The sequence below is a fragment of the Macrobrachium nipponense genome, chromosome 18 (assembly GCF_015104395.2).
Source record: "Macrobrachium nipponense isolate FS-2020 chromosome 18, ASM1510439v2, whole genome shotgun sequence".
NCBI classification, from domain to species: domain Eukaryota; kingdom Metazoa; phylum Arthropoda; class Malacostraca; order Decapoda; family Palaemonidae; genus Macrobrachium; species Macrobrachium nipponense.
The window spans coordinates 17156669-17168301 of NC_087211.1; positions in this window are offsets into that span (position 1 = coordinate 17156669).

Below are 11633 nucleotides of genomic sequence, written 5' to 3' on the forward strand. Positions count from 1 at the left end.
TGTTCCTTTGTTTTTTTTTATTCCCTTCCACATCAATAGAATTTGAAAGAATAAAAAAAAAAAAAGTGATATTATTTGGTCTGCATTCGACGTGACTCAGATATTCCATTTAAAGGCGAGCGCTCTCAGCGATATCATCGAAATGCACACAGGAGAGAGAGAGAGAGAGAGAGAGAGAGAGAGAGAGAGAGAGAGAGAGAGAGAGAAATGCACACAGGCGAGAGAGGGACAGAGACTTTGCAAAATTATTTTCTTGTGTCATCGCCTGAGAGAGAAAGAGAGAGAGAGAGAGAGAGAGAGAGAGAGAGAAGCTTTGCCATATCATTTTTTGCGTTATTGCGAGAGAGAGTGAGAGAGAGAGAGAGAGAGTTCCAGCTTTAGATTCATGTACCTCATCTCCTTGATTTCTACGCTACGGCCCTAATCTTGCTGTCCAACCTCGCCAACTGCCTCTTTTCACTATCCCCCTCCGTTTGAGTTTTTTATGATGCCCGACCTCTATAATCAGCTCCTGAATTCAGATAATTCGGCGAACTCTAAACTTAGTATTGGAGAATCAAATCCGGAGTTCTGTCGATTCCCTTTTCAGGTTGAAAACGGGAATCGAACAGATTCCGGAAGGCTCTGTGTACAGATTTATTTGTATATATATTTGTACCTAAACATAACTATGGAGTTGTTTTCTGCCATTTCCAGGCTATTTTATTTTATATAAGTGATTTTTTATTCAACCCAGTATTGTACTTGTGTGTGTGTGGGATTTATGTCCGTCTATGAAGTACGTGTGTATGGTGTTGTTAATGTTTTAACTTCCTGTTCGTTTGTACTTAAATGAACAGTGAACAACGAACAACGAAAATACACAAGTTTCATTACCAAGTGTCCGTTGTTCCACTCCCTGGAATCTAGATGAATGCGATTTTATGCAAATTCAGTTTTTTTGTTTATTTACCTACTACTGGAGTTTAAATATGTTGCATTTCATCGCTATTAAATAAAACCACTTGGTAAAGCATTTAGGAAACCTTCGTTTTCACATGACGCAGGAATGAGCGACATCATCATATTATTGTTTTTGTAAGGTAGTATACAATGTTTAAGAACGAACCGTAACAGAATTCTGGAAGAGAGTTCTGGAAAAAGACTCTGGAAAGGAATTCTGGAAGAGATTGTTGTGAGGAATTTTGGAAAAGAATTCTGGGAAACCATTCTGGAAAAGAGCTCTTTAAAAGAATTCTGAAAGGATATTTTGGAAGAAAATTCTGGAAAAAAATAGGGAAACATCCTGGAATAGAATTCTTGAATAGAATTCTGGGAAAGAATTGCTGGAGAAGAATTCTGGAAAAGTATTTGGAGAAGTGTTCAGGAAGAGAATTCTGGAATAGATTTGGAGAAGAATCAGGGAAAAGACTTCTGAGAGAGAATTTTGGAATAGAATTCTGGAATAGAATTCCGAGAACAAGCAGCAGTTGGAAGGGTTAGGGGTTGGTCTGGGTGGGAGGCTAGTAATCTGGTAAAAAGTAGAGTTCATTTGCAGTAACATAATCTTGTGTCAATTTTAATTAGCCCTGAGGTGGAGGACTTTGCCTGGAATGGTTGAAGTTTGATAATTAAACGGAATGAGATTCTCAAACACATCACCATTTCACTCCTTGATATTTTCCAAACTACTACAAGATTGCCAGCCGTTTCCTATTAAGCAGGGCGGGGGTAATTTTATATAATATACATATATATATTATAATATATATATATATATAATATATATATATATATATATATATTTATATATATATATATATATATATATATATATATAGATATATATATATATATATATATATTATATATATATATAGATAGATAGATAGATAGATAGATAGATAGATAGATAGATAGATAGATATATATACGTATATATTATATATATATATATATATATATATTATATATATATATATATATATATATATATATAGATATATATATATATATATATATATATACATATATATATATATATATATAATATATATATATATATATAATATATATATATATATATATATATATTATTATTACGGATGAAATCACCTGAATTGAATGAATTCGGTTAGATTAACAAGTACAATATTGTGAATCTATTTTCCGTTCCGTCTCCAGCGCACACGAATTCGTGGTAATATCACTGTTGTGTTTGTTCGTAGAGAGAGAGAGTGAGAGAGAGAGAGAGAGAGAGAGAAAACATCTGTCTCTCTTTGTACAGTTGGATGGGAAAAACCGAGGGAACTAAGGAAGTTTAAGTGTACCGAAGGGGAATTTTTAGTTGATAATAATGGGATCCAACGGACGGGAACGAAAATCGGTACATATATGAAAATATATCAATTCCGAGGTAGAGCGAATTAGATATTAAAGGACATTTGTAGATCAAATGATTTGTATGAATCATGGTGATGTGACAATTATTCATAATATGGCTACATGCGTCAAAACGTTCAAATTGGCTAACATGGTAGAGGGGGCTTCATGTCGATTCTATTTACGAAAAAAACAGTTCGACGGTGATTTGTAAGGTCCGAATCGATATAAACTTATAGCCTGTCTGTTAGCCGAATGATAGCGTCACTGTCGGGAATTTTTAGTTGATAATAATTTCGTCCCCTCATGGGGATCGAACCACCGTCAATGGACGGGAACGAAATTTGGTACATAATATTGAAAATATATAAATTTCCCGAGGTAGACCAAATTAGAATATTTAAGGAACACTTTGTTGCTCAAATGATTTGTATGAATCAACACGGTGATGATAATTTATTCTAATAGGTGGCTACTGCGTCAAACGTTCAAATTGGTTAACATGGTAGAGGGGGTTTCATGTCGATTTTATTTACAAGAAAAGAGTTCGACGGTCATTTGTAGGGTCAGAATCGAAATAAACTTACAGCCTGTCTGTTGGCCGAATTGATAGCGTCACTGTCGGTCCTGATTTCGTTCCCGTCCGTTGGACATTGGTTCGATCCCATGAGGGGACGAAATTATTATCTACTAAAAATTCCCCCTTCGGTACATAGTATATGAAAATATATTAATTCCGAGGTAGAGCGAAATAGAGGATTAAAGGACATTTGTAGCTCGAAGGATATATATATATATATATATATATATATATATATATATATATATATATATATATATATATATAGATACATATATATATACTATATATATATATATATATATAGATATATATATATAGATATATATATATATATATATATATATATATATATATATATATAGATATATATATAGATATATAAATATATATTATATATATATATATATATTATATATATATATATATATATATATTATATATATATATATATATATATACATATACATTATATATATATATATATATATATATATATATATATATATATATATATATATATATAATAATATATATATATATATATATGTATTATCATTTAGTATACTTATCATCAATTCATGACAAAACTATGAAAATAGATATTTATTTATCAATATATTTCCTCCTACATTAAATGAATTTCTAACTAAAAAAACAATTCAAGGTTACTGTCAAACACTAAATCTCTGGCGCATGCGTAGTCTACCAGAGTGACCAGAACTGAAAGCATACATTAAATACTGTATAGAATCGGTTCAATTAGCAATATTAAATCGGGCCCGTCGTAATGAAGGCGAATTAGAGAGCACGAAATTAGAATAAGTGGTAATATCGCTGCCTGACCTTTTTTAATGAAAAGTTAGTTATAGTAATGGATTATGCCATTATTGAACAAATTTCCTATTGAGCCGAACAGCCAATTCAAACCTGTTTTATTTGCAATATGAATGACGCTCTCTGTCGGGAGCCTGTTTCGTCGGACTCTTGTGAAGAAAGTTCATGGTTCAATTTAGTAGATGAATTTGGCCATGCACGTGTCGTTGGTTTGCACTGGCAGAGAAAAAATAGTAGAACGTTTGCTAAAGTTCTTAATTAAGTATTTTCTTTTTATCTCAATATAAAAAACGCAAAAGAAATTGTAAGAATTTAATCTTAGTGATAAAAATTAAATCGGAAAAGCATGAGCTACACACGCACTTACGTATATATATATATATATATATATATATATATATATATATATATATATATATATATATAATATATATATTATATATATGAATTATATATACGTATTATATATATATATATATATATATATATATATATATATATATATATATATATAGAATAAATGTATACACCTGGTGAGTGTCAACAAAAGTCTTTTAACCAAAAACTATAAATCCTCTCATGGAGGACTAAATTTATTTACATATTTAAATTCCTCTGCATAAGTCTGCATTTATTCAAATGAATGATAGGAAATGCATATTTAATGCTCGCCATCTCTCAGAGTCCCACTTGGGCCCAGGCACTGATTTTTTTTTTTTTTTTCAGCAAACGTCATACACCGAGGAAGAAGAGGAGGAGGAGGGTTCCAAATTCCACCTTTGGATCCTTGTACATCATATCCTGTATTTTCTAGAACTCTTTATCTTGCTGTCCAACCACTCCAACTCTCTCTTGTCACTGTTAAGCACTGTCTGACCAAAAATGTCCACCCAGAGTCTGGCTCGACAGCCTCTATCTCATGAAAACCAAAAGGTCATCTTTCGATTAGTATCGATTTCATAAAAATATTGTTGTTTTTTCTATTTTTTCCTCCGAGTGCCACTTTCCCTTCTTACGGCAATTCTTTTCTTTAGCTCTGATATTATTTATGCAATCTATAATACTTGCTCTTGGGTTTTCGAAGTAGCATCCATATCTAACCAGTTTCCTCTGTGGTATTGTTCCAATCACGCGGTGCACTGTAGCATTGCTCAAAGTTCTTTGCGGCGTCCCTTTCTTAGCCCTCGTTATAGGTCCCAGCGCTGTACTTGCCTAAATGTATTTTTCCATCCCGTCTTTGTTCAAAGTATTTTAGCGGTAATTAACAATAATTAGCTAATTCTTGTCGTTCATCCCTCGAAAACTCCTCTTCAAACATATATCATTTTTCGACTCATTTCACCTACAATCATTTTTCGGATGGTTTAATTACCCGGTTTCTTTCTCTCTCTCTCTCTCTCTCTCGTAGTAGCCATCTGCTTGGTGAGACGTACCCGCGTGAAGTCAGATTAATCAACAGATATCACAAGTTTAACATACGACTAGAATTTGAGAAAGAAATCTAGAAGTGTTCGTGAACTATCGGTGGTGATAAGATTAGTGTGAAAATAGTAGGATAAAGCGTCTTCTAAGTTAGTTTAACAAGAATAATACTGAAATCAGAACAAGATGGCAGTAAGTTCCAACTCGCGGGAAGAGGTGGCGTAATTTAGCATGCTTGGCGGATTCGCAATACGATGAGGTAGCAGGAAGGGAACTGGCATTTCTCATCTATGAAATCAGCAACAGTCCTAACCAAAAAGATACAAAAGCATTCATAGATATATTAGAAGGATATAATCCTTCAAACTGGAACAAATCTAATGAAAACATCTTGAAAATAATGAAGAAGTTCAAATAAAATCCAAGTGGTCAAGAGACTCATAAAGAAAATATACATAAACCAACATATTCCGACAAAGAAAATGAATAAGGTGAATCTTGTGAATATCCTAATTGATGCATTAGGAAAAAGAATGCCAAAAAGCATGCAAACTGTGTAAGGTTTGGTATAGCATAGTCAATCCACAAAAACCTAATCAGAAAATGTGCTGCATGAACATTCCGACCATCCACAGTGTGCTGAGGTAATGCAAGATTTGAGAAAAGATACAAGAATTTTTTGTTCAACATGTCTATCATGGATAGACAATGTTATTAAATCAAGATTGAATGTACAAAATAGTTGAGGATGAAGAAGAAGAGGAAAGAAGAAGAAGAAAAAGAAGAAGAGGGAAAACGGAAGAGAAGTAAACAAAAATGAAATGACAGAAAAAAATAAGGAAAACAAAGAACAAGATAAAAGTATGGATGCAGAGATACTCATTGATACTACATATGAGGCAATAAAGCAGCATACCTACGAAGAAATAAATTACGATATGACAACAGAAAAGCAAATCCCGAAGAGGCTCTACCCCAGATCTACACAATGACGGGAAAGAGGAAAAAATAGACGAAGAAAGACAAAATCTGCAACCTTTTGAAAAGAGGGAATTGCAGATTTGGAGAAAGATGTTACTACAAACATCCTAAGGTATGTCAAAACTATGAAATATATGGTAAATGTGCATACTTAGATGGCTATAGGGATGATTGCAGAGATCTGCATCCAAAAAATATGTAAAAAAAAAACCTAAAAGAAGGAAAAGGATGTAAGTTCGACAAAAAATGCAAATATATGCACCCTGTAGCCATGAATCATAATCAAATAAAAAATAACCAACCAAGTAATAAAATCAAAATAAGAAAGAAACAAATAAAAGAGAGAAATCAAGAATATCAGGTAAAAGAGAGCAAAAACAAAGCAATCCCCAATTGATATGCAGAGGATCGAATCAGCAAAAACTTTCAAGCATCAGCTCCGAAATTCTACTCAAGTAGATAAGTAACTGTATTTATTATGCAAGAGGATATTGCAGAAACGGAGAAAAAAATTGCAGATTCAGACACAAAATGAATAATTATGATGAAGGAAGATCAAATATTATGGAAAAGTTGGATTTTTAATGTCAGAATTTCTGGAAATGAAAAAAAAAAAAAAAGAACAACATACCAGAACAGGGAAGAGACATGGGAAAATCCTTATTACTACCAATATTAAATGAAGGAGAAAACACGCAAACCATCATAGTGATGAATGCGCAGGGTTTAGTTACGAGTAACTCAAAAAGAAAAATAGAGTACTTAGAAGAAACTAACCAAAATGAAAAGAAAATAGATATAATGAATATAAGTGAAACCTGGTATTCCCAAGAGACTGGGAATGATGATCAAATAAAAGGGTTCCAAACTTATAGATCAGATAGAAAAAATATGAATCAAGGGGGAAGGGGCCGCAATATATGGGAAAAGACAAAAAACAAGGAAAAATATATGAAAATGATAGTAACTCAGAATGTGAACTAATAGCGGTAGAATTTGAATCTGAAAAATTGATGAACATAGTAATATATAGACCTCCTAATACTAAAGAGTTTGACTTAATAATTGAAAAATTGGATGATATATGTAGAAATCACAAGGACTGGAGGATCTCCTATATGGTGACTTCAAACTTTCCTTAGTAGAATGGAAAGAACGAATAGGAGACTGTGGTTGACTATACATATAAAAAAGAGAGTAATAGTAGTGCAGAAGATAAGAGCAATTTGAAAAGCTATTAGATATGCTACTAGAATACAACATTCAACAAATAAATCACCTGCCAACAAGAAAGGAAAATACTTTAGACCTAGTATTTTGTGAACGAGATGAATTATGTTAAAGAAATAATAGTTTATAATGCGAGTATTTCAGATCATAATGTCATAGAATTAACAGTTCATTCCAAAGCAAGTGAAAATAGAGATAAGCAAGAAATGAAAAAGTGGGAAGGATATGGAAAAATACAAATTCTACAGTAAAAATATAAATGGTCAGAATTAATGAAGAATTAAACAAAGATTGGGATAACATTTTCGTAAGTGATGACATAAGGGTAAATACGGAGATATTATATAAATATTGGAGAAAATAGTGGATTATATATACGAAGAAGAAAAGTAAACATCATTCATGCACACAAGAGACAGAAGGATCTTGTTCCAGAAAAAATCCAGAAAGTGGAAAAAAAGGTCTTGCAAAAGAAAAATGCATGGAAAGTTATAGAACTAAAAAGTAAGATAGAAAATGCAGAACAAAAAGATTATACAATCAAAAGAAAATGAAAAACGGGACTTGGAAGAAAAAACCCTATTAAATATCAAGCAAAAACCCAAACTATTATACTCATATGCGAAGAAGATGAATAAAAGAAGAAATAGAAATAGGCCCTCTGAGAATTGAAGGGATATTAACGAATGAATAAAAAAAGGAAATTTGCAACATACTGGCAGAAACGATATAAGAGAGAATTCACCCCTAGAATAGATAATGAAGATAATGATATAGAAGTAAGGGACGAAAATAGTGAATATTTAGCTGACATAGAAATTAATGAAGCTGATATTGATGCAGGCAATTAATGAAATTAAAATGGAGCTGCTGCAGGGCCGGATGGAATCCCTGCTATTTTGTTAAAGAAAGTAGTTCATTCTATCGCAAAGCCACTTGCAATATTATTAAGACAAAGTGTAGATACAGGCAAGATTTATGATGAGCACAAATTAGCATATATCACCCCTACTTTCAAAAGTGGATCAAGACTAGAGGCAAGTAATTATAGGCCTGTGAGTCTAACATCACATATTATGAAAGTGTATGAACAAAGGGTAATGAAGAAAAATATTATGAAACATTTAATAAAAAATAATTTGTTTAATATAGGACAAAACACGTTTCGTACCCGGAAAAAGTACACAAACCCAACTGTTAGTCCACCGTTGAGAACATATTCAAAAATATGAAAAGCGGAAATGAAACAGATGTGGTTTATCTAGACTTTGCAAAAGCTTTTTGACAAAGTAGACCATAATATATTAGCAAAGAAAATTAGAAAACACAATATCGTTAGATAAAGTAGGAAGATGGTTAAAGAATTTTTACACAACAGAAAACAGATAGTTATTGCAAACGATGAGAAATCGGATGAAACCAAGGTAATATCCGGTGGCCACAAGGTACGGTGTTCTAGCTGCAATATTGTTTGTTATTATGATTGAAGACATAGACAGTAATGTTAAGGATTCGGGTAGTGAGTAGTTTCGCTGATGACACAAGAATAAGTAGAAATTACTTGTGATGAAGATAGGAACGCTCTACAAAGAGACCTTAACAAAGTATATGATTGGGCAGAGGTAAATAGGATGGTATTTAACTCTGATAAATTTGAATCAATAAATTATGGAGACAGAGAAGGAAAGCTTATATGCATATAGGGGACCTAATAATGAGACAATCAACAAACTAAGGGAAGCAGTTAACAAAGACCTTGGTTGTGATGATGAATAGGAAACATGTTATGCAATGATCAAATAGCCATTCTGTTGGCAACAAAATGTAAAGCAAAAATGGGATGTTGTTACGGCACTTCAAAACAAGAAAAGCTGAACACATGATTATGCTTTATAAAACATAGGTTCGTAGTCCACTTGAATATTGCAATATGATATGGTACCCACACTATCAAAAGGATATTGCACAAATGAGAGTCGTACAAAGGTCCTTTACAGCTAGAATAGAAGAAGTTAAGGACCCTAGACTACTGGGAAAGACTACAATCCTTAAAATTATATAGTCTAGAAAGGAGAAGAGAACGCTACATGATAATTCAGGCATGGAAACAGATAGAAGGAATAACAGAAAATATCATGGAACTAAAAATATCAGAAAGAGCAAGCAGAGGTAGATTAATAGTGCCCAAAACTATACCAGGGTGGAAAAATAAGGAAAGCACACAGAACATTAATCCACTACGCACCAGCATCGATAATGCAGCGTCTATTCAATGCGTTGCCAGCTCATCTGAGGAATATATCAGGAGTGAGCGTAGATGTGTTTTAAGAATAAGCTCGACAAATATCTAAACTGCATCCCAGACCATCCAAGATTGGCAAGATGCAAAATATACTGGAAGATGTACTAGCAACTCTCTGGTAGACATAGAGGCGCCTCACACTGAGGGACCTGGGGCAACCCGAACGAACTGTAAGGTCTGTAAGGTAAGGTCTCTCTCTCTCTCTGTCCTGTCCTTGGAAAGACTAGAAGCCGTATATAGTTTCGCTATTCTCCTCAGAAAAATTCCCCACATCATAACGGCTAATGAGATGAGGCAATTTGTGGATTAAATCTCTCTCTCTCTCCTTCTCTCTCTCTCTCTCTCTCTCTCATCTCTCTCTCTCTCTCTCTCTCTGTCTAACGCTAATAATGAACCGTAATTAGTTTCTGCAATTTTTAAAGCGATTTAATTAAGTGGATCACCGCGTAAGATTTTCAAACTATATAGATATATATATCTTATATATATATATATATATATATAGAGATATATATTATATATATATATATATATATATATATATATATATATATATATATATATATATATAGTATATATATATATATATATGTATATATGTATATATTTTATATAGTATATATGTATATGTATATAGATATATATATATATATATATATATATTATATATATATATATATATATATATATATATATATATATATATATATATATATATATACACACACAAAGAACATAATCATTCATTAAGAGTTCTAAATATTTATTTAATGTATTGTTCACCGACAAAAACCGACATTTATAAAAATAGTATATTGCCCGTTGTATGTGAATGCCCTTTCAAACATACACACGTTCGCAGACATTCACAAACCTTCGTGTATTTTTAAGAGTATATTGGCCCTTGTATGTGAATATACTTTCAAGCATACACATGCCTCACAAACATTCACAAACTTTCGCATTTTTAGCGTATGGATCACCCCCACCCAAAATTGTGCTTATTGTTTATTCACATTCGTATGTCACTAATTTGGAATTATGTGGTTACAAAGGCCTTACGTTGGACAAATTCTGAAGGACGTAGTTTGTTCTCATTGGGGAACAGCTGTGGAAGGTAAAAGAGACAGGAAATATAAGGAATACGAAAAAAGTACCCCAGTCCAATATGCCCTCACTGCACATCCCTAAATAGATCTGGGGTAAAGACCCTTTTTTTAAAATCTACAAACAAGAGATCGAGTGGATTTCTACTTATGTGAAATTCGTAAAGTAGTGGATAATGTGTCGTTTAAAAATACTCATAGTAGCATGAGTCTTGAAATGGAACTTAAAAGCACACATTATATATATATATATATATATATATATATATATATATATATATATATATATATATATATATATGTCTATATATGTATATATATATATATATATATATATATATTATATATATATATATATATATATATATATGTATATATATATATATATATATATATGTATATATGTCTATATATATATATATATATATATATATATATATATATATATATATATATATATATATATATATATATATATATGTATTTATATGTATATATATATATATATATATATATATATATATATATATATATATATATATATATATATATATATTAGAGAAGCTGGACAGCAAGATTGAAGAAAGGAGGACGGAATGGAGGTCAAGTGAAAGACTAAAAGTGGATGCCTACCGTGCACCACGTGAGGTGCACTGGCAGCATAATGTGGAAGTCCATTCCCACGACACAGTTTCCGCTTGGAGTAGAAACGTATCGTAAAGGAAGTCGCATCCACTGATATAAGGGAAACTCCTTTATCAATTGAAAAGGTCCTTCTTGATTAGCTGTTCCTTCCACCCTTGGAAAACCCGAC